The sequence below is a fragment of the Mus musculus genome, chromosome 16 (assembly GCF_000001635.26).
Source record: "Mus musculus strain C57BL/6J chromosome 16, GRCm38.p6 C57BL/6J".
Classification (NCBI taxonomy): domain Eukaryota; kingdom Metazoa; phylum Chordata; class Mammalia; order Rodentia; family Muridae; genus Mus; species Mus musculus.
The window spans coordinates 50,127,825-50,153,738 of NC_000082.6; positions in this window are offsets into that span (position 1 = coordinate 50,127,825).

The following is a 25,914-nucleotide window of genomic DNA, read 5'->3' on the forward strand; positions in this document are numbered from 1 at the left end:
AGGGAGGTTATTCTCCACGATGCAGTCTTTCTGATTTGACAGCACAGTGTAAGATACATTCACTCAAGCGAGGAAAACAGAAATTGAGGTCTGTTTGTATTTCCTTGAGGCCACAAGCCTTTAAGCTCACAAGGCCATGTTTCCCTTCCTTCACAAACTGCCACAATAGCATCTAATGTCTGCATCTAATTAATCAATTCATTAATTTTATTAGAGTTGTGATGGTGGCCAATGACCTCGCTAGATAGAATAGCCCTGGGCTTCTGAGTTGAAAGATAATCCCTTCTGGTACAGAGGCAGGAATGCTCTTCACAGAAGTCCAAGTATTATCTCTGTAGAGTGTTTCCTGCTTCCATCACGGCCAGTCCAGCTCTTCACAGAACATCTGCAGTGTCAGCAGGGTACCCAGGAAGGGAGGAGTTTGGGGAAGAAACAAGATTTCATGGTGTTGTGACTAGTGGCTTCAGAATTTTAATCAGTGGATTATTGCTTTTTAATCTATCAAATGTTTAGAAAAGGCATATGAGTATATATCTCTACATATTCATACATGTATGTGCATGCTTTTATAGGGATAGTCTAATGTACATATTTCCAAGTGAAAAGACATTAGTCTTAGAAATGATGGTTATTCGGAGTGGGGGGGCATATACCTGTAAACATGTGGGTGAAGGACAGAGGTTGATCTTGGATGCTAACCCTCAGGATCCTGCCAAATCTTTCACTGGGACTCACCATTTAGGTTGGCTGGAGAGTGTAGCCTGCATCTACCAGGTGCTAGGATTACAAGCATGCAATCATGCTGGCTTTTACCCAGGTCAAATTCAGGTTCACTTGCTTGCCTGGCAAATACTCTACCCACAGAGCTATTGCCCCAGGCTCAAAGGTGATGATTATTTAAGAAAGGGTATCAAATTTATAATCTCCTTCATCCTAAACCCATCCCCTAACACCTTCTCTCTTCCTTTCATGTTCTTCAAGCTCCGGCTGCCACTCAGGGTGTGCCCTTGCAGTGACTAGTCCTCATGCTGTCCTAGGGCTGAGCATAGAAAGAGATTTCATTTCCACACCTCAGAGAGTTTATTTCGCTATTTAGAGAAGCTACTTCCTGCCCCCGGTTTTCTCATAACAATTCCTTATAAGAGGGAGACTTGCCACAAGACAAATGGCTACGCAAAGGGATTTAGTTGTGCTTCTGTTTGCATGGTTTTATATTCACTGTTTAATTTTTCCAGTGCAATGTACAATTAACATTTGAATCTGCCTGGCTGTGAGGAAATAGAGATTACAGTTATTACTGGAAATAATTCATTTCTGTGTCTTCTCACATCCCAGGAGACTAATCCTTCCAAGTTCATCTGAGGTTCCTTTCTCCGCGACGATCTATTCCAGCATAGAGGCCGCCCGGTTTTATTATACACAAGTGTAGACTCACCTGCTGCTTCTTACATTTTGGTCAGAGGAGGAAAAGGAATCTCACCAAGGATAGAAACTGAATTTCACACTATTTCTTAGAAGTCCATTCAGCATCTAAAATCAGATGCATAGGGCATTCCATAAATATTTGCTAAATTGAAACTAGAAGCAAATAGTAAACTCCAACCCATGAATCATAGTACATATTATCTTTGACCATGAATTCAAATAATTTTATGTCTTGCCTTAAATCACCAAGACTCCACTTATCTCTGACTTTGGCACTTTTAGCTTAACCGCATATTTTTCAAACATATCCTCCCCCGAACCAGAATGTCTGAGCTTTGAAGGAAATCATTTTCTCTACTGGTAGACAGCTAAACACTAGATTGGTTGTTTTTAATATGCAAAAACGCCCAGATTTTTTTCATTTGAAAACAGTGAGATAGATCCTCAGCTCACAGCTCTATATGTGGATGGAGAAAATTATGAACAGGGCATGCTGGTATACACCGTCAATCCCAGTGCATAGAGCACCTAGCAAAGAGCATCCACAGTTTGAGGCCAACCTGGTCCACAGAAGCAAAATCTCTAAAAAATTAAACAAAATATCTGATGCTGAGTCATTCTAAAAACTTTCATTTTTCTGTGTTTTAATTTTTTTATGGCAGATTCCCGGCCCAGACGTCAGTATCCCTCTCCTGGTACCTTCTCCAGCCTTCAGCTACGTGGCTGCCATTAGCACCTTCCCTCCCCCTGTCCCAAATGGAGCCTACTAGGTTACCACATGTGTTCTTTATCATCACAGCCTCTTATTTTCCAGGCTTTATCTCCATTCTCACAGTAATTTAGCCAGGAATTATGTATTTACCCCTTCTAGAAATGAGATGGCTTTTGAATGAGTAATTAATTAATATTAATCAATTAGTTCAAAGAATTTGAAGTGTGTGAGATAATGAAGATGAATACTCCGGTCCTGTCGCTACCTATTCTCCCTGCCCTCCTTGGCAGCTTCTCTGTATCCTGCCAGAGTTCTTGGTGCTGCACTCCCCACTTATTTTAAGAATAAAAAAGAGTTGGTGTGCTGCCCTTAGTGTCTGCCTTTACATGAAGAATTCAGTGTTCAACTTCCCTCCACTCTTCTAAACTGGTTTTTAAAGTAAGGAGAAGCCAAACAATCATGCTAGATTTAGGCCTGTATTCCTACCCACCTAATGTGTAGGCCAAGTGACACTAAACCTCTACAGTAGGTGGCGAGCTAAGGAACACCCAGAGGACTGAATGGTTGAACCTTGACTTGTTTCATCACTCATATTAAACATGATAAAGGAATGGGAAGGAAAAGACTTGAGGTTCAGAATCTTTTATGATCAAGATCTTCTTTCTTATTTGGATTAAATCCCCACTGTTCTTCATTACACAAGATCAAAATCTGTTTCTTCCTGTTGAGAGAGGCCTGCGCTACTGGTGGTGGGATCTTTGGCGTATTTTAGCTCTGCCTCAGTTTGCTTCTGGGAACTGGGAATTAGGAGAGAGAAAAAGAAGAAGATATACATTCAGATCTCAGCAAACACCTAGCAAATGAGGAGTCTAAATGGGATCATTTAAAATGCAGATGGTCTCGAGGCTAGGTTAGGATTGTTAGTAATGTTTCTCCACCAGCACCTGACACAACATTTTGCTGTACTATAAAGTCTAGTGGGCAGGAGGAAGCTTCCAGGTCAGTATCTGCTTGATTTCTCTGGGTCCACTTGCCAAGATGTGTGATAGCTTCAGTGGTGAGGTCTTCCCTTGAGAGCTGGTGGACAACCTTGAGCAACGGTAGTAAATACTGGCCTGACTGTGGATGTCCATCGCAAGAGCGGCAGGAATGTTATGGAGGCAACAAACTTAAGGCCTGCTCCAGAGGAAGAAACTCACATTTCGTACTGTAAAGATGACTAAGAACCTGTGTTGAGCTTATTGGCATGAAGGGAGAACTCACCACTAATTTCCTCACTGGACACAGTATTACACTGCCTTCTAAGTAGTTAATCTCTATACCCATAGTTTAGTGCAGGTTTCATTGCTGTGAACAGACACAATGAACACAGCAACTCTTGTCAAGGAAAGCATTTAATATGGGGCTTCCTTACAGTTTTAGAGATTTGGCCCATTATCATCATCACAGGGAGTATGGTTGCAAGCAGGCAGAGACACAGTGCTGGAGAACCGGCTGAGAGTTCTACACCTGGATTGGCAGGCAGTGGGAAGAACTAGAATCACTGGGTCTGGTCTGGGTTTTTGAAACCTCAACACCTACCCTCAGCAATACACTTCCTCCAACAAGGCCACACCTCCTAGAAGAAGGCCAGGTCTAATCTTTGAGCAGTGCCACACCCCCATGACAATGCAGTCTATGAGCCTACAGGGGCCATTCTCATTCAAAGCACAGGGCAGCTCTCAGTTCTCCTCAGAGAAGCATCCTTTGGTAATAGGCAACAGTTAAGACAGAGCATGGTCAAAGTGCAGAGACTGCGTGTCTGTGGAGGGCTCAGCCATATTTAGGATGTTTTATATCACAATCCTTCTTTCTAAGGCTCAGGGAACACAGGGTTAGAGGGGGGGAGAAACTTTTTGAAGATCCAGAGGCTGTGAGTGACTACTTCAGAACAGTGTCTTCAGACAGGATGAAACCATTGTGCTTAGGATCTCACAGCAGCTGTGGTGGCCTGAACAATGTCAAGTACAAGCATAATACCTGTACAAGATCAAGCCAGCCAGTATTCCAGTATGTGTAGGGAGGGCAGATCAGATAGAACAGTAACAGCTCAAAGAAGGAGGGCTTTATTTGAGTCATGCGTGAGAATGCAGACCATGATCACTGGGATGGCATCATGGCTAGAATGTGCAATGTCGAAAGTGGCTCTAGTTTTGGTAACATAAGGAAGAGATAGCTGCATACATTGCAGCCAAATTTGGGAAAGAGAGAGGGATGAGTATTGATGGGCATCTCACAATCACCATTTCCAAAGGTTATGTATTGATTTTTATATGCACAAGTGTTTTGCCTGCATGCATGTCTATGTACCACATGCATGCCTTTTGCCCACAGGGATCAGAAAAGGGCATTGGATACCATGGGACAGGAGTTGTAGATGGTTGTGAGCCAACACTATGTATATGCCTAGAATTGAACCTGGATCCTCTGGAGGAGCAGTAACTGCTCTCAACTACTGAGCCACCTCTCAAGCTTCACATTCTCCACTTTATGCAACCCTACACATCAGCCCATGAATTAGTGCTGCGGCATGAAAAGTGAGTCTTCTGCCAATCAGAGTTCTCTGGAAACCACCTCACAGACATACCCAGAGGTGTGTCTCTTAGAATATTGTTATTCTAGAAGATTTTACAATGTTGACTAATCATCTGCAATGTTAAATATACTTGAGAGAGTTTTACCCTTGCAACTTAAAGGCCCTATTTCTTATTATAGTCACACTGGGGATAAAATTCAGGCAACAAATGTCTAGGGAAACAAATGTGCACTATGTTGTAGTTTTACAGTGGCTAAGAACACAAGCCATGGTCCCTTCCGGTCCACTCCAGCACTGGGGTTCCTTGCCCACAGAGTCTCCGGACACCCGCAAGGACCCACACAGGATCCCCCATGGGATCCTAAGACCTCTGGTGAGTGGAACTCAACTTCTGCCAAGAGGCAGGTTTGAACACCAGATGTCTGGGCACCTTCCCTGTAAGAGGAGAGCTTGCCTGCAGAGAGTACTCTGACCACTGAAACTAAGGAGAGATCTAGTCTCCCAGGTCTGCTGATAGAGGCTAACTGAATCACCTGAGGAACAAGCTGTAACCAGAGACAACTATAACAACAAGCTTCAGAGATTACCAGATGGTGAAAGGCAAACGTAAGAATCCTACTAACAGAAATCAAGACCACTCACCATCATCAGAACGCAGCACTCCCACCCCACCTAGTCCTGGGCACCCCAACACACCCGAAAAGCTAGACCCGGATTTAAAAGCATATCTCATGATGATGGTAGAGGACATCAAGAAGGACTTTAATAACTCACTTAAAGGAATATAGGAGAACACAGCTAAACAGGTAGAAGACCTTAAAGGGGAAACACAAAAATTCCATAAAGAATTGCAGGAAAACATGACCAAACAGGTGATGGAATTGAATAAAACCATCCAAGACATAAAAAGGGAAGTAGACACGATAAAGAAAACCCAAAGTGAGGCAACGCTGGAAATAGAAACCCTAAGAAAGAAATCTGAAACCATAGATGCGAGCATCAGCAACAGAATACAAGAGATGGAAGAGAGAATCTCAGGTACAGAAGATTCCATTGAGAACATCGGCACAACAATCAAAGAAAATACAAAAACGCAAAAAGATCCTAACTCAAAACATCCAGGAAATCCAGGACACAATGAGAAGACCAAACCTATGGATAATAGGAATAGATGAGAATGAAGATTTTCAAATTAAAGGGCCGGCAAATATCTTCCACAAAATTATAGAAGAAAACTTCCCAAACCTAAAGAATGACATGCCCATGAACATACAAGAAGCCTACAGAACTCCAAATAGACTGGACCAGAAAAGAAATTCCTCCCAACACATAATAATCAGAACAACAAATGCACTAAAGAAAGAGAATATTAAAAGCAGTAAGGGAGAAAGGTCAAGTAACATATAAAGGCAGGCGTATCAGAATTACACCAGACTTTTCACCAGAGACTATGAAAGCCAGAAGAGCCTGGACAGATGTTATTCAGACACTAAAAGAACACAAATGCCAACCCAGGCTACTATACCTGGCCAAACTCTCAATTACCATAGATGGAGAAACCAAATTATTCCACGACAAAACCAAATTCACACATTATCTTTCCACGAATCCAGCCCTTCAAAGGATAATAACAGAAAAAAACCAATACAAGGACAGAAATCATGCCCTAGAAAAAGCAAGAAAGTAATCCCTCAACAAACCAAAAGGAAGACAGCCACTAAAACAGAATGCCAACTCTAAAATCAAAAATAATAGGAAGCAACAATTACTTTTCCTTAATATCTCTTAATATCAATGGACTCAATTCCCCAATAAAAAGACATAGACTAACAGACTGGCTACACAAACAGGACCCAACATTCTGCTGCTTACAGGAAACCCATCTCAGGGAAAAAGACAGACACTACCTCAGAGTGAAAGGCTGGAAAACAATTTTCCAAACAAATGGTCTGAAGAAACAAGCTGGAGTAGCCATTCTAATATCTAATAAAATTGACTTCCAACCCAAAGTTATCAAAGAAGACAAGGAGGGACACTTCATACTCATCAAAGGTAAAATCCTCCAAGAGGAACTCTCAATTCTGAATATCTATGCTCCAAATGCAAGGGCAGCCACATTCATTAATGACACTTTAGTAAAGCTCAAAGCACACATTGCACCTCACAGAGTAATAGTGGGAGACTTCAACACACCACTTTCATCAATGGACAGATCATGGAAACAGAAACTAAACAGGGACACAGTGAAACTAACAGAAGTTATGAAACAAATGGACTTAACAGATATCTACAGAACATTTTATCCTAAAGCAAAAGGATATACTTTCTTCTCAGCACCTCATGGGACCTTCTCCAAAATTGACCATATAATTGGTCACAAAACAGGCCTCAACAGATACAAAAATATTGAAATTGTCCCATGCATCCTATCAGACCACCACGGACTAAGGCTGATCTTCAACAACAACATAAATAATGGAAAGCCAACATTCACTTGAAAACTGAACAACACTCTTCTCAATGATACCTTGGTCAAGGAAGGAATAAAGAAAGAAATTAAAGACGTTTTAGAGTTTAATGAAAATGAAGCCACAACATACCCAAACCTATGGGACACAATGAAAGCATTTCTAAGAGGGAAACTCATAGCTCTGAGTTCCTCCAAGAAGAAACTAGAGAGAGCACACACTAGCAGTTTGACAACACATCTAAAAGCTCTAGAGAAAAAGGAAGCAAATTCACCCAAGAGGAGTAGATGGCAGGAAATAATCAAACTCAGGGGTGAAATCAACCAAGTGGAAACAAAAAGAACTATTCAAAGAATTAACCAAAAGAGGAGTTGGTTCTTTGAGAAAATCAACAAGATAGATAAACCCTTAGCTAGAATCACTAGAGGGCACAGGGACAGCATCCTAATTAACAAAATCAGAAATGAAAAGGGAGCCATAACAACAGATCCTGAAGAAATCCAAAACACCATCAGATCCGTCTACAAAAGGCTACACTCAACAAAACTGGAAAACCTGGACGAAATGGACAAATTTCTAGACAGATACCAGGTACCAAAGTTAAATCAGGATCAAGTTAACAATCTAAACAGTCCCATATCCCCTAAAGATATAGAAGCAATTATTAATAGTCTCCCAGTCAAAAAAAGCCCAGGACCATATGGGTTTAGTGCAGAGTTCTACCAGTCCTTCAAAGAAGATCTAATCCCAGTTCTGCACAAACTATTCCACAAAATAGAAGTAGAAGGTACTCTCCCCAACTCATTCTATGAAGCCACAATTACTCTGATACTTAAACCACACAAAGATCCAACAAAGATAGAGAACTTCAGACCAATTTCCCTTATGAATATAGATGCAAAGATACTCAATAAAATTCTCGCTAAATAAATCCAAGAACACATTAAAGCAATCATCCATCCTGACCAAATAGGTTTTATTCCAGGGTTGCAGGAATGGTTTAATATATTGGAATCCACCAATGTAATCCATTATATAAACAAACTCAAAGACAAAAACCACATGATCATCTCATTAGATGCGGAAAAAGCATTCGACAAGATCCAACACCCATTCATGATAAAAGTCTTGGAAAGATCAGGAATTCAAGGCCCATACCTAACCATGATAAAAGCTATCTACAGCAAACCAGTAGCCAACATCAAAGTAAATGGTGAGAAGCTTGAAGCAATCCCACTAAAACCAGGGATTAGACAAGGCTGTCCACTTTCTCCCTACCTTTTCAACATAGTACTTGAAGTCCTAACCAGAGCAATTCGACAACAAAAGAAGATTAAGGGGATAAAAATTGGAAAAGATGAAGTCAAAATATCACTTTTTGCAGATGATATGATAGTATATATAAGTGACCCTAAAAATTCCACCAGAGAACTCCTAAACCTGATAAACAGCTTCGGTGAAGTAGATGGATATAAAATTAACTCAAACAAGTCAATGGCCTTTCTCTACACAAAGAATAAACAGGCTGGGAAAGAAATTAGGGAAACAACACCCTTCTCAATAGTCACAAATAATATAAAATACCTTGGCGTGACTCTAACTAAGAAAGTGAAAAATCTGAATGATAAGAACTTCAAGTCTCTGAAGAAAGAAATTAAAGAAGATCTCAGAAGTTGGAAAGATCTCCCATGCTCATGGATTGGCAGGATCAACATTGTACAAATGGCTATCTTGCCAAAAGCAATCTACAGATTCAATGCAATCCCCATCAAAATTCCAACTCAATTCTTCAACGAATTAGAAAGAGCAATCTGCAAATTCATCTGGAATAACAAAAAACCTAGGATAGCAAAAACTCTTCTCAAGGATAAAAGAACCTCTGGTGGAATCACCATGTCTGACCTAAAGCTTTACTACAGAGCCATTGTGATTAAAAACTGCATGGTACCGGCACAGTGACAAACAAGTAGACCAATGGAATAGAATTGAAGATCCAAAAATGAACCCACACACCTATGGTCACTTGATCTTCGGGAGCTAGAACCATCCAGTGGAAGAAAGACAGCACTTTCAACAAATGGTGCTGGCACAACTGGTGGTTATCATGTAGAAGAATGCGAATCAATCCATTCCCAGCTCCTTGTACTGAGGTCAAATCTAAGTGGATTAAGGAACTCCACATAAATCCAGAGACACTGAAACTTATAGAGGAGAAAATGGGGAAAAGCCTCGAAGATTTGGGCACAGGGGAAAAATTCCTGAATAGAACAGCAATGGCTTGTGCTGTAAGATCGAGAATTGACAAATGGGACCCCATGAAACTGCAAAGCTTCTGAAGGCAAAAGACATCGTCAATAAGACAAAAAGGCCACCAACAGATTGGGAAAGGATCTTTACCTATCCTAAATCAGATAGGGGACTAATATCCAATATATATAAAGAACTCAAGAAGGTGGACTCCAGAAAATCAAATAACCCCATTAAAAAATGGGGCTCCGAGCTAAACAAAGAATTCTCAACTGAGGAATATGGATTGGCTGAGAAGCACCTGAAAAAATGCTCAGCATCCTTAATCATCAGAGAAATGCAAATCAAAACAACCCTGAGATTCCATCTCACACCAGTCAGAATGGTTAAGATCAAAAATTCAGGTGACAGCAGATGCTGGCGAGGATATGGAGAAAGAGGAACACTTCTCCATTGTTGGTGGGATTGCAAGATTGTACAACCACTCTGGAAATCAGTCTGGTGGTTCCTCAGAAAATTGGACATAGTACTACCGGAGGATCCTGCAATACCTCTCCTGGGCATATATCCAGAAGATGTCCCAACCGGTAAGAAGGACACATGCTCCACTATGTTCATAGCAGCCTTACTTATAATAGCCAGAAGCTGGAAAGAACCCAGATGCCCCCCAACAGAGCAATGGATACAGAAAATTTGGTACATTTACACAATGGAGTACTACTCAGTTATTAAAAGGAATGAATTTATGAAATTCCTAGGCAAATGGATGGACCTGGAGGGCATCATCCTGAGTAAGGTAACACAATCACAAAAGAACTCAAATGATATGTACTCACTGATAAGTGGATATTAGCCCAGAAACTTAGTATACCCGAGATATAAGATACAATTTGCAAAACATATGAAACTGAAGAAGAACGAAGACCAAAGTGTGGACACTTTGCCCCTTCTTAGAATTGGGAACAAAACAATCATGGAAGGAGTTACAGAGACAAAGTTTGGAGCTGAGACAAAAGGATGGATCATCTAGAGACTGCCATATTCAGGGATCCATCTCATAATTAGCCTCCAAACGATGACACCATTGCATACACTAGCAAGCGTTTGCTGAAAGGACCCAGATATAGCTGTCTCTTGTGAGACTAGGCCGGGACCTTCCAAACACATAAGTGGATGCTCACAGTCAGCTATTGGATGGATCACAGGGCCCCCAATGGAAGAGCTAGAGAAAGTATCCAAGGAGCTAAAGAGATCTGCAACCCTGTAGGTGCAACAACATTATGAACTAAGCAGTACCCTGGAGCTCTTGACTCTAGCTGCATATGTATCAAAAGATGGCCTAGTCGGCCATCACTGGAAAGAGAGTCCCATTGGACAGGCAAACTTTATATGCCCCAGTATAGGGGAATGCAGGGCCAAAAAATGGGAATGGGTGGGTAGGGGAGTGGGGGCGGTGCATGGGGGACTTTTGGGCTAGCATTGGAAATGTAATTGAATAAAATAGGTAATAAAAAAAAAAAAGAACACAAGCCATGCTATAAGATTCTCCAGGTTAGTATTTCTTTGAAATCGATTATGAACCTTGAGGCATTGGGTTGTGATTTATTCTTTGTCCTTCATTTTATCCATTTATAACTTTAAATGAAGTACTACCTGCAAGTTCTTCTTATAATTAAATGATATAAATAGGTACCTGAATGCTTAGCATTGTACAGACAATAGTTAGCTCAGACATGTATTTGTTTGCCTATTACTAATTTTTCTTTGCCCCCTGGAATGTAGTCTCTGTGTGAATATGGTTCTCCTTGTTTACTGCTGTGTCTCAGCACTTAGTAAAATCCTGATACTTCTGTAGGAACACCATGCAGTTTTGTTCACTATCTATTGAATGGATGAACAGTGAACAATATGTGAATTAGTCATGACATGTTCAAGCCACTACAGGCCAGTCAGTTTTCTGCAGAAGCATAAGAACACCATTCTCTAGCACTGTTCTTACACACAGTAGATACTCAACAAATATTAACGCCTTGCCCTTCCCATTGTTAGCTACAAATCTCTTCCATGGGAATGAGACCTTTTGGCAATATCCGCTTTAGAGTTTGATGACAGTTACAAATGTAAGTGCAAATATCAGCAGTGGCGATCGCTCTTTCAGACGTGCACAGATCCACGCTTGCTTTGAACAATGGCAGTCACAGCTATCTCAAAGCAACTCACGCAAAGCCACATTCTGGTGATCACTCATATCAACAGATATTGGAATCCAACTCTTTGTTGAGTTTACATCCGCAGCCTGAATCTCATATTTGTAGCCACTGACATCATCATATAACAAATAGGAACTTGACATTTTCAATATGAGAAATTTGTTGTGACTATCTTTTTTTTTCTGTAGAAGAAAAGTTTAAACCATTTCTAGTAAGGAGAGTGTTATATGGCAAGGGAAACAATTTCTTGGGCTCAAAGGCTGCTTTTCCTTTAATAAATGGGACTTGAGGGGCTTTAAAATTTTTTATTTTTATGAGTATTTGTGAGAGATCAGATAATAGTGTCTCCTAGAACATGAGTTACAGGAAGTTGTGAGCTGCCTTGTGGGTGCTGGGACTCTAACCCAGATCCACTGGAAGAGCAGTATGTGCTCTTAACTGGTGAACCATATCTCTAGCCCTCCTGGGGAATTATTAAATACACCCAAATTAGAACTTACCTTTATTTCATCTAACTGACACATAAATATATAGGGTATTGGGTAGAAAATAAAGAGGCCAAATTTAAATTCTACTCAACCTGTCTCTGTGGGCTCTGTGATCTCAAATGATGAATGCTATTCTCACATATATTGAAAAAGATTACAGCAGGTGCTTCTTAAGTATTCCTGGTTCCATCTTTTGGGAGAGAATGTTCAGTGTATGTTGCCCTAATGTCTCCAAACAGATGGTGGTTCCCTGACTTGAGTCCCTGAAAAGTGTAATAAAGGATGGATCATAGGTGGCCTCTGTCCTGGAAAAACCTTACTAATGCAGAAGTATTTCAAAACAGTGTGTGCAGAGGAGTCAGACTTTTGAAGCAAATCAGTTCTTCGTTCCATAATTTTGATTTAAAAATACAGTATTTTTTTCTCTTCCGGTCCCAGGAGCTGCGGGAGCCGTGGGTTACCGTGCAGACATGGCCAAGTCCGAGAGCTGCACCACACACAACCAGTCCTGCCAATGGCACAGAAATGGAGCTGAAGGGGTCTGCAACCCGATAGGTGGAACAACAATATGAACTAACCAGTACCCCCAGAGCTCGTGTCTCTAGCTGCATATGTAGCAGAAGATTGTGGGAAGCCACATGTGCCGTTGCAGGCAATCTGATTCACCTGCTCAAACACCTGCACTGGATATCCTGTCTGTCGTTCTGCAAAGCGACCTTGACCAAGCAGCATATCCCTATCCAATGCTGGATTTCCTGCAGCAGAGTTAGCCGCTGCCTGTTCATTTGCAAATTCAATAAGGAAGGCTTTCCAATCTAAATACTGCCCAGGTGAAAGGCATGCCTTCACCAAGACTGCCCAATCGGACGGCGTCATGCAGTGTCTATTCAAGGCCTCTACTTGAGCCACAGTATAGGAGGCAGTTAAGCCGTACGTCCACACGGACTCAGCCAAATTCCTGATTACTTTGAAATCTAGAGGCTCATGATATCTCTGCCCTGCTTGGTCGGTGAAAATAGGACATCCCAGCAAGGAGAATCTAACCTCTCTCCAAGCCTCCGGACAGAAGGTCCGCCTATAGGTGGCTGCCGAGGAGGCATAGGGAGGGGGTGCAGAAGCTAATTCGCCTTCCTCCTCCGCCTCTGCTCTTTTATTTTGTCCTTTCTGTCCACCTGATAACACTGTGTCTCCTTTCTTTTTCTTTTTTCTTTTTAAGCCCTTCTCCTCTTCAGACATACTCTCTTGTTGCTTTGTAAGGATTTTCTGACCTGTCTTGACTGTCTCTACACACAGTTTCAAACAGTAACAGAGTCCATATATCAGAACAAACAAGACCAAAACTATCAGACCTATCCACAAAGGGTCAATGGGAGAAAAAAGCATAACTCATGAACCTTAACTTGTCCCAAAGCTGGGAACCTTATCATCTCAATCCTTTCTTTCCTTCTCTTCTCTCTTTCCCTTCTCTCCTTCCTTCCTTTCCTTTCCTTTCTTTCCCTTCCTTTCCTTTCCCTTTTCCTTTCCTTCACTATTTCCTTTTCTTTATCACTGATTCCTTTTATTTTTACTCCCTTTTCTTTTTCTTTTTCTTTTTCTTTTTCTTAAAAAACATATCCCCCTTTAACCCGGGGATCAATTTGGGAGACTTACCGGTACCACCGTTCCTCAGATGAAGAGTTCTGAATCCATGCAGTCGGATCCTTCTCAGCAGTCTGTTTTGCAGGAACACTTTATTACCACTGTTCCCCAGCTGAAGAGTTCTGAATCTACACCGGATCCTTCTCAGCAGTCTGTTTTATGGGACTACTTTATTAACCGCTCCTTACCGCGATGCAGTTCTGAATCCTCCCTGTAGCAGGGGGTCTTCGCTCGTGCCTGAAGATGTTTCTTTTCCTGGGTTTCAGCACCACTTCTTGCGTGCGCCCGACTCGCCAGCAAGAACGACACTGCAACAGGATCCTTCTGCACACGGTTATTGGGAGAGCTTGATTGCAGAGGCGAAAAGACCCCAAGCCCAGAACTGGTGCTGCTTATATAGGCCTAGGAGAGGCGTGTCTCACACCCGGATTGGTTATGCATGGGTTATGCTTACCACCTCATTTGCATGTCTCACATCTGATTGGTTAACATGTCTCATCTGATTGGTTAACTTCTCTCTCATCTAATTGGTTAACTTGTCTCTCATCTGATTGGTCAACTTGTCTCTCATCTGATTGGTTAATTCTCAAAACCTCTTCTTGGCAAAAAAAAAAAAAAAAAAAAAAAACCAACTTTACTGCCTATGTATGTGTGGTGGCCAGCAGTAGCCAGCACCACCCTGCAACGGCACATGTGGCTTCCCACATCTCCCCCTTTTTGTTTTAATACAATGAGGCTGGACTAGGCTTGTGCAATTATGTCCATCCGCCGTGGCTCCTGTTTTAGGTCATTCCTCTAATGTCACAGCCTTACCCGTCATAGGGTAACCCTGTCGCCACCGGGCCCAGGTCTTAGGTTGGTCTGTGCATGAGGAAAGTTGCCCGTCTCTGGATACCGCAGTGCTGTATGACAGTAACTGCTAAATGACCTAGGGCAAACTCTGCAAAAGAGGCCAGCCAAGTTTTAAAAATGAATTAGTGGGGAAATCATGATCACCCTATTGTGTGCAATGAGGAAACCTCAGCGATGTGCAAGGGCTGATCAATGATTGTCTCTCTCATCCCAGTGCAATGGATCCATAAATCCGTGGAGTGCAAAAGCAGAGAACTCAGATGCCGACTAATTCTTGAGCACAGATAACCAAACTTCAGGGGAGGCGCCGTTTTCAATAGCTAAAAGTGCCTGAGTTATAATCACCTTGTCACGTTTTTGTTGAGTTCTGAATTTGCATACCAACCAAAGCATGAACACCAGTCCACAGCATATGGCAGCATCAAACAAAATCATTCCCACCCATTCCTTAAAGTAAGAAAAAGCAGAGGTAAGCCAAGAGGTAAAATTGCCAACAATGATGGGTTCTATTCGAGTTCCATTAAGGCTTAAAATCTGGCATTAGATGTAAAGAATTGAGGAAACACCCGAATGCATCAATGGCATGGTTTCAGGAACACAGAGCTCTTCAGTTCTCACTAGTGGGAGCACCCCCAGCCACAGGAACATCCACGTCCTCATAGCTCTGCTTGTTTTGAATTGCTCTGGTCAGCCGTTCTGGGACCCACAGCTGTTGTCAGTGATCCTGGGGAAACACACAAACAGACCCTCTTGCCCAATCCGGGTGTGAGACATGCCTCTTTTAGGCCTATATAAGCAGCTCCAGTTCTGGGTTTGGGGTCTTTTCACCTCTGCAATCAAGCTCTCCCAATAAATGTGTGCAGAAGGATCCTGTTGCAGCGTTGTTCTTGCTGGCGAGTCGGGCGCGCGCAAGAGAAGATGGCCTAATTGTCCATCACTGGGAAAAGAGGCTCCTAGGTCTTGCAAACTTCATATGCACCAGTACAGGGGAACGACAGGGCCAAGAAATGGGAGAGGGTGGGTAAGGGAGCAGGGCAGGGGAAGGGTATAGGGAAGTTTCAGGATAGCATTTGAAATGTAAATAAAGAAAATATCTAATTTTTAAAAACGGCATCAAGAAACCCCGGTCACAAAGATACGAATCTCTTAAGGGGATTGACCCCAAGTTCCTAAGGAACATGCGCTTTGCCAAGAAGCACAACAAGAAAGGCCTGAAGAAGATGCAGGCCAACAATGCAAAGGCAGTGAGTGCGTGTTCAGAGGCCATCAAGGCCCTGGTGAAGCCTCAGCCCCGTCAAATGTTGCCAAAGGGCCCCAATCGCAGACTCGGCCGCCTGGCTTTCATCGTTCACCCCAAGCTTGGGAAACAGATTCGAAGCTACACGGCCAAGGGTCAAAGGCTCTGTCAACCAAAGCCCAAGGTTCAAACCAAGGCAGGGGCCAAAGCTCCAGCTAAGGCCCAGACTTCAGGTCCAGCCCAGGCTCCCAAAGGTGCCCAGGTCCCTGTGAAGACCCCCATAAAAAAGGCTCCTTCCAGTGTGAAGACAGATGGACTGCTGTGACACACCTACCCACACACTATTTGCAGATGACCAGTGTCCTGTGCTGATTTTACAAATAAACTCAGGTAAGATCTGTTTAAAAAAAAAATGGGGTGGAGGGCTTGGGGTGGAGGAGTTCAGAAAAGAAGAGGAGGAGAAGGGGTACTTGGTAGAAGAGACTGAACGGAGCATGGATCAGAAAGGGCTGAGAAATGCTGGTCCAGGAAGAATAGATGCACTAGTCGCATGATGTTGAACAAGTCTCTTGGGCGCAGCTGATTCTGGCTGCCTAGTCTATGCTATTGGAAGATCCTTATCCTGACCACCTTACACAGCTGAGAAGACACTTTCTATTTAATTCTTGGAAGTGTTGACATAGCAAAATCTTCAGCTGCACGTTTAATCAGTTTACCCGATGTACAATGAGGTCTGAATAACTAATACTACAGGTGGAGTGTATCCTAGCCACATTCGGATGTAGAAAAGGCTGGCATATTAAAAACAAAAACCTAGCACATTTCAAGCTTGAAAGATCAATCTCAGCCACCCTTGTTCTTCCTTCCTGCAGAGTCCTGAGGATTCCGAGGACCTGAGGGTGGGTGTGGCAGGAGTCAGGGTGCCTGGTTGCCAGACGCATCCGACACTCGTCATGGATTCCTGCTGTCCGTCCTCGGTTGTTGGCCCTCAGAGGTTTCCCGGGTCACATCATTCTTCTCCGTGGCCTTTTTGGACCCCACAGCACTCCCTGTTATGTCTGCGCCTCTGTGAAGGACAAGAAGTTTTGGCAAAACCATCTAAGGCCCGTTTCCTCTGGTCACTGTGAAGTTCTTCTCTGGTATCTTCATGTCCCTGGGTTCTATCAACTGTACTCCTCTGTCACTATAGGCTAGCTAGTTACTTACACGGAGGAAACATTGCTTATGTGCTCTCTCCTCACCTCACCTGGTCTGAGGAAATCCCTTACAATCTCCAGAAGCGCCTTGTTAGTTTTTGGTTTTTTGTTTTTAAAAATTCCCTATTAGCTATATTTTGTCCCAAATTTTAATTTTCTTCTGAGTCCATGCCCTTCCCTCTGAGGTTCAAGGCTGACTTTCATCACTGTCCCTTACTTAACTCCACAGTCACACCCTCCCTGGTGACAGGAGACACAGAATTGCCTGAACACCCAAAGGAACTGAGACCGCAGAGGGAGACGCTGGCAGAGGCAGGAGGCTTTATTAATATTTTACAAAAGTTCACGTTTTAAAATTCCACTACTTTCCCCAACCATTTGAGTGACTCTGTGGAAATAGATCTGGATTAGCTGAGCTTGAAACAGCCCGCCTAGGGGAAAACAAAAACAACAACAACAACAAACAAAATGGGAGTTTTCAAGAAATGGAAAAAGGAAACGAATTAATAAAACATGGTGTCTATAATACTAGCACAGTCGGTTTCCACCTAATTGTATGCATAGCAAGCAAAACTGCCAGGTGACACTTCTCCAAGCCTGTCTCTGAGGCAGGTGAAGGGCTGGAAGAGTGCAATTATCTTCTGCCCTCCAGTCGTGAGTAGACTTTGGGTCACCATCCTGGGTGGCAGCAATAGAGGAGCCACACCTGCTGATGCTCAAGCATCGGCCAGGCTCTTCCAGCCGCTCTGCCTCCCAGCCCCCTGTGCTCCTGCTAACCTGTCAGGCTGGATTTTCAATTACTGTCTTTGAAATATGTTCGGGTGGACCTAATAAATCAATAACCTCCACGAGCTGAGCAAGAGGCAACGGCAGTTGCGAGACCTCCCTTGTAATAATTGGTGAGACCACAGGGTGCGGAAAACTCAAGCTTGCACAAGAACAAGTCACTGCCCTCAATGAAGGGAGGAAGAGGAGTGGACCGTCTTTCCCATTAAAATGCACACAATTTCAATAATGTCCCTGTCCTTCTTGGTACCTATCAACCATCATTTTTCATGCTCTGAAAAGTCTAAATATTTATTAACTCCAATTTACAGAATTTACCGTTGTCCCAACCAGTCAAGACAAAGACACATTCTTAAAATATGGCTTTTATTTTTTATTAAAAAAAGAATCATTTAAAGATAATTAGTAAATAAGTGTGTTGTTTTTAAAATAAAAATAAAGAATGGAAGCTACTATGATTAATAAAGTAACCCAGGAAAGGTGGTTATTATATAAAGACCCCCTGTCTACTGATTTACACTGGCATTATCTCATGCAGAAAACCATTTCTTGCCACCCAAGGAATCACCATTTGGACTGATTTACCTGAGCAGGGAAGCCAGACAGGGAGAAGAGCTACTTAAAGTCCCATTAGCCATGGTCCAGGCCTTCTGCCCTTGCACTGATATAAGGTCAAAAAGGAAAGTAGGGAGGTACAAGCCCAGACTCCTGTCTCTTGCCAGGTCACATGGACACTATTCTACAGAGTAGCTGGATTCTGTGTCAGGGACTGGTGGGGATGGAGATAGGAAATTTGGCTTTAACTCTATCAGATATTGACTCACTTTTACATAACAGAGAATGACCTTGGGACAGGAAAGATGGCTCAGGAGTTAAGAGCACTTGCTGAACCAGGGTTTAGCACCCAGTACCCCCTTGATGGCTCACAACCTTCTTTAACTCCAATCCCAAGGGATCTGACGCCCTCTTCTGGCCTCTATGGTTACTGCACACATGTGGTGCACATACACATATGCAGACTCACACAAATACACGTAATTTTTTCATCTTTAAAAAGTAATAGCCTAGCACTTTCTTGGAATGATTTTTGCCGTTATTGCCTGTAAAGAGCTGAGAGACAAATTAATTACCAGCCTAGTCCCACAGACTCGTGCACCCTGGGTCTGCGAGTGCCTCTCTTTGTGTGTATAACAGGGGCTGAGAGTGGAGATCTGTCTTCATCCTTTTTTCTTCATTGCTGTGCTCTGTGACTCAATGAATCCAGTCTTGACAAAATTTTGGAAACCCAATATTTGAGGAACAGCCAACAAAGAAGTGTAATTTAAAAATCCACCCTCTTCAGAGATCCTCTCCTCCCAGGGAATGCAAGCCTTGGCCTGTTTGTGCAACTGCTTGGTTTCTTCAAATGTCTTGAGCAAATCACATTTCATCGTTCACGTACGTTGACATGCTGGATGTTTGTCTCTGCTGCCTTTGTGTTGCTGTTCAGAGCACTGCCGTTCCCTTTTTAAATGATTCAGGCTGGGGGGGCGGGGAGAATGGACCAGATCTTTACAGCTATTCAGCCACCCATGACAAGCACAAACTTTGAACTACGGATGTTGCATTTCCCTTTCCACACCTGCAAATAAACTGGAGCTCAGCCCTTATCACGGCTCTCCAGTCATAATTAGAATTCAGGAAAGGGTAGTGACACACACAACATGGAATTAGTGTGGCTGTCGCACTGCAATCACAGCAGGTAACAGAAACAGATGGAAGCAGGGAGTCTTTTGCACAGCTGCAGTTGGCTCTGACTTACATTGTCCCCTGATTTCCCTTGCACTGGGCTACTCTGGTCCGCATGGGATGTCCATATCCCTAAGACTAAATTATATGTCTTATGGTGCCGTTTACACGGAACAACTCTTGGTCGTGTGAATGACTTTGTAACCTGGCAAACATATGCATAGCTATAGTTCTGTTTACACAAAAATAAACTGCTAGTATAAATGCTGGCTTATAACCTGACTGCTTTTGTTTTTGTTTGGTTCGGTTTTGTTTTAGCGCCAGCCTTTTCTGTCCATAAATACAGTAATGGTTATTGATGAATGCCAAACATTTCATTGTGTGCATAGAGTCAAGTCCTTTAAAGAACTCATACAACTTTGGGGTACTGTTGACTTCAGCTCCAGCTGGGGCCCATGGTCCCCAGAACCCTGGTTTCAACCATAGCTGTATTGGGTGTATTAAGAAAGGTCAGACTTCCCTTCCCTTCCTCCCCCAAGTAGCACAAGAGCTTTTCTGGTACTAAAAAGCCCCAAAGAAAAGGAACAGAAGAGAGTCATCCCCTTCCCCGAGGCAGCCAACAGTCACTGGAAAGCAGAGCTTGTCAGTTCTCCAGTCCTTCCAGAAGGAAAGCCCAGGAGGCCCTGGAACAAGGCCCAGGAGGGTGGATGGAGGAGCCCCAGCAGCAGAGTGTCTGCCCCATTAAATCTTTTCTTCTTCCCCACTCTCTCCTTCTGCCTCCTGGAATCACCATGGAAATAATAAACTGGCTCCATCAGGCAAGGCCAGCTCTTTCACGCTCAGAACTAAACCAGACTGTGAGACACAAGAACACAGGAGATGTCCCTAAAAGTGCTTTCTCTGCCATGAGCTCAACCACCTACTCCGGAAAAGCCCCAGAAAACTGCAGTGCAGGGGTCAAGGGGCACGCGACACAGGTTGCTACAACTAGACCAAGCAAAGGTCTTGCTTAGCAGAGACTCTAACTGTAAGGGATCAGGTTGATTTGATTTGCCTGTTAAATTCCTGAGTTATTGGGACCTGGACCCCTCCACCCGGAAGCAGAACCTGGATGCTAACTTCCTCTGCGTTTTTTATGCCACCCTTTCCCTTGGTCTCTGCTATTTGGAAATCATGATGAATTGAGAGTTGTTGAAATGCACACCCTCTGTCTTCCAAAGAGACATCTCTCTTTATTGCCTGGTAGCTATTAAGAAAGTAATGATTTTGTAGCTGAAAGGACTACTTATAGGGAAAGTAAGCAATAAGGAAAACATTCACTCATAATTTAAGACATAAGGAAATAAAACCAGCCTCAAAGATAAAATGTCAGACTCACCAAGAGCTCAATCCTTATATCACCAGTAGCAGTGAGCTCTTAATTACAGAGGAGTCTCTGGATTTTATTTCTTTACCCAACTCGAGTGGAAAGAAATGAGTTAGGAATCCTCAGAGTAACGCAGAAGCACACACACACACACACACACACACACACACACACACACACACACGAACATGCACACTCACAGGTGAACACGCACATGCACGTTCAGACATGCGATCCATCTCCAGTGTCAGAAAGAGGCAGAATTTGAGCTAGCTGCAGCCTCTCCTCAAGGGGAACTGGCAAGCATGTGTTTGTGTGTATGATCTATATAAACATGTATGTGATTGTTTTTTTAAATGAATTAACTATTCATAAATTCCAGGCATTTAAAGAAGCAATGCACCTGTCTGACATCTCCTTGAAGGAAGTCTATTTTTAAATATCACATAAAACCTTTCTCCTGGCAAACATTCACAGATTCCACTCTCTTGGGTTGTTTCCCTTCAAAAAGAAGGAGGAGAAGGAGGAGGAGGAGGAAGAAGAAGAGGGAGAAGAGGAAGAGGAGGAGGGAGAGGAGGAGGAGGGAAGAGGAGGGAGAGAAGGAAAAGAAGAAAAGAGAGAAGGAAGGAAGGAAGGAAGGAAGGAAGGAAGGAAGGAAGGAAGGAAGGAAGGAAGGAAGGAAGGAAGGAGAGAGAGAGAAACTTTCCTTGGCTGTTTGCTGTCAATATCACTAAATGTAGCGAAGGCATTCCGGCTGCTATTTATTCTGTCATAATTACTATCAGCCAACTTGCATGATTAGGACATTTGTAATTTTGTTGATTATAAATAGCAGGAATGCTGTTAGCAGACACTGCAGCATTGTGGACACACACCTACACATGGACACTTGTACCTTGGAGGGTTATAATTGAAACACGTCTGGGCAAGTATCGTCTTCCCATGGTCTGTCTTCATTTGAAAAGAGCTTTCTTGAAATACTGCCACCATCCTCGCAGCTCAGTGTCTCTCTGGCCCTTTACACTGTCCCTCATGCAGTCTGGGCCCTGCTTTGTGGTCAAAGGGTCATCCCTTGATGGCATGTGGACCTGGCCACATCCTCGCTTCTGGAATGTGTTCACAGCAGAGCCATCAGGTTATGGGGGCCCACATGACCTCTTCTATTTCTGTTTTGGCAACAGTAGATCTTCCTTGTGTCCTTTTGTCAAAAGCCTTGTTGAGCAAAGTCTTGTACACTTGAATTCTTCATTTTTAAAATTGTTGTGTTTGCTTTTTGATTGTGCCAAAGGTATGATCCAGCCTCTATTCAAAACACACCTACATCATAGAGCAAACTTACATTTACTGTGTAACTTCAGTTTCGAGAACGTAGCACACAGTCATCTGGCTAGAGGGAACTCCAGGAGGGACCAGTGGGCTTCCACCTTCCCTGGAGGACGCTCCCTCCCACAGGGATATGCATTAGCTTAAATGAATAATGGAGAACTCCAAAGCCCGGTCTTGTGCACGTCCGACTCTGCCAGCAAGAACGACGCTGCAACAGGATCCTTCTGCACAAGTTTATTAGAAGAGCTTGATTGCAGAGGCGAAGAGACTCTGAGCCCAGAACTGGTGCTGCTTATATAGGCCTAGGAGAGGCATGTCTCACACCCGGATTGGTTATGCATTCTACCTCATTTGCATGTTCCTCATCTGATTGGTTATTCTCTCTCAGTACCTCACAGAACCTCATTATCATGCCCGGGCCAGGCAGTATCTTGGCAAAAAACTTTACTGCATATTTACACATTGGTTGTTTGCCCAAACTTATGCGTTGTGGCCAGCTGTAGCCAGCACCACTCTGCAACGGCACATGTGGCTTCCCACAGCCAGACACTTCCTGGTTCACAGACACACACACACACACACACACACACACACACACACACACACACACACACACACACACACCATCTGCTAGGATTCTTGGAAGCACTTCCTTTGTTGTTCTTAGCAGAAACCTCTATTAATCTGGAACCATAAAACAACCAGGTGCAGTGGTGGCTGCACTGTAAGTAGTACAGAAAAAGTGTTCTTAACAGTTCTCTACTTCTTCACATGAATGCACGAGCTTATATGTGTATTAAAATTCGTTTGATTAATCTTAAAGTGAGTTTTTAAACTAAAGAAAAACCCTCCTAAATTAATATTACAACAGTTGAGACTTCATTGTGTTTCTGTTAACACTCATATCCAGTGACCCCCTTCAACTTACATAATTTTTCATGATAATCATAATTCGTTTTTATTGGTCACTTCTCTTGGGGGTTATAAATAAAGACATCATCTTAAAACTGATAAGCAGGTGATTTTAAACAAGGATAAAAAGACAGGATTGGGAAAAGATCTTATACCAACCGTTACTCCAAAATAGTTACTGTTAGAAAGGGTAGCCTGGACTTTTAGGCTAGATCCCACATCCTATAAGACACACTACCCTGCAGATTTTTCTGGGACCAGAGACTTAAGAAGCAGTCTGTTCTGACAACTCTCAGTTTATGGTACATAACTCCTCTATACTCCTTGTCACACACACTATGCTGAACTGAGTGATCTAAAAATCTTGGAAATAAACATTTTCAATTCCCTGAAAAGCATACTGGATTCCTCAGAGTGAGCCAATTGTGATGGGTCATTGATCAGTGGTGGCCCTGACTTAGGGTTGGTAAGTCTGGAGTTGAGTCAGCTCCTGAGACACCTGGTTGGAGGGGATAACAGGGCCAGAACTCCAAAGTTCTTCAAGGTCTCATCAAATATAGAGAAACTAACATAGCAACCAATCAAAATTGCATGAATGTCACTGCTTTGCCCACTACTAATCATATTAGAGGTTACCTAGCCCTTCTGAAAAAGTACCCAGCCCTGCATAAAAAGGGGCCTTCAAGTACCCCTGGTTGTTGCCATTTTGATGAATTGCTGACTGACACTCGAATGCTGGTATTGTCTACAGATTAAACATTCCTTGCCTTTGCACACTATCTGAGTCTGGGGTCTTCCTTCAGCGATTCTTGAACCCTAACAGAACTAAGTTATATGATGAGAAACTTTTCATGCCCTAAAGTGTTATAAAGAATCAGATTTTTCTCTGCTCTGGGGATTGTTCTGAAGGGAAGAGGCTCCTCTGCCCCACCACACCTGTTTCCCTATTCTGCTCTCTCCTTCTTACTTTTAATGAAGATTCTCTCCAAGCTTTGAAGGGAAGCCACATCTACCCTGCCTTGTGAGGCTATGATGGTTGGATCTCCATACACTGTATTGTTTCGATGTGGTGTGCTCCCCAACAAGTCATGGCTCAGTCATGGACGGGAGGCCCATCATTCTAATGGACCTCACAGAAGAGCAGTGTGTCATCTCTCTTTCCAAAGCAACCACGACTGCCCATCTCTTACTTCATGTCTAACACCAAAACGACTCTCTGAGCAAATCCATCCTTTGATTACCCTCTGAATGGATTGCCAGGTAAATTTGTGTTCAGTCTGAACGGCTCACCATCCTGGGGCTATTTGTAGATATCAACTGCATGCAAATAATGAGGCTGATTCATCATCCAGCTGTCCAGGAAGACTTGTTGTAAGAGAGAAAAGAATTGGTGGATATCTGGCATTGCAGTTTTATTTTTAAAGGATAAAGAAAATTCCGACCCATTGTGGAGCTCATTGGCAGCATGAGCTAATCTTCTTAACAAATAAAATAAATCATTCCACTTTACTTAGCCCTGCAGGGAATATAGAACCTTCTAGTTTACTACTGAGCATTTTCAAGTACAGCAAACTTCAGATGCCTTTACTAATTGTTACAAATTGTCAAGTGGAAGGAACTGATTCTACCCCCTCATGTTACCTAAACTACACAAAGGTTTTCTATGGAGTCTAGGTACTTGGATGAAGAATAAATTATATCTGGGATCTCAGTGGCAGTTTGGGATTCAAGTGGAAGTACTCCTGCCACCAGGTCACAGCAGTGCATTGGACTTAATTCTGTGTTTCTTCAAGCTGAAGATACTGAGACCTGAAGCGGGGATAAATGACATCTCCCGTTTGGTTGTTATTGTCTGTGTTGTATATCCCATAGACAGCTGGTTACAGGACTCCTCCTGGAAACCGAAACTGCAGAGTCCAAGTTTCCAAAATGAAATAGTCTTTGTAGGTAACCCACACACACCTTCCTGTATACTCTAAATCAGGAAATAACAGAATATTCTTTGTAATACTAAATACAAGGCAAAGGTTGCTGGCTGTTACACTGAATTGTTTAGAGAATAACAAGATGAAAAGGTATCAGATCTGGAAAACTGAGGCAAGAGCCTTGTTTCAGGCCAGTGGGGTACGGGGTGAGACCTTGTGCAAAAAAGCCAAGCAGATGAGGAAGAGGAAGGGAAAAAAGAAAGGAAAGGAAAGGAAAGGAAAGGAAAGGAAAGGAAAGGAAGGAAGGAAGGAAGGAAGGAAGGAAGGAAGGAAACCTGTATATGTTCAGTACATGAATGTATGTTTACATTTGATCCTTGGTCACCTGAATAAAGAAATTTAGGACACAGAGACACAGAGGACCAGCTGAGCATGCAAGTAAGCTAGAGAGACCAGGTAAAACCTTTCAAGGTGAGACACACACTGTTCCCATTTTTTTTCTTTCTTTCTTTCTTTAATTTTTTAAATTCTTCTTTTAACACTCAGGGACAAGATCGTCTTCAAATCCAAATGACCTCAGAGATTTGATCATAAATTAAAATACCCAATAAGATGCAGCCCACCCGGAAAGCAGACAGGTCAGGCTGGGTTTTCTTTGCTGGTTGGATTTGTTGGCTCTGGGGGCTCAGACATGCCTTATGTTCGATGAACTTCAGAACAGGGCTGCCAAGAAAACTGTGAAATCCTCAGTACCCCAAATCCCCAAGCCAAGAGAGACAGCCACGTGACCAAGCTGCCTTAGGAAATGGAGGAGCTAGAGAAA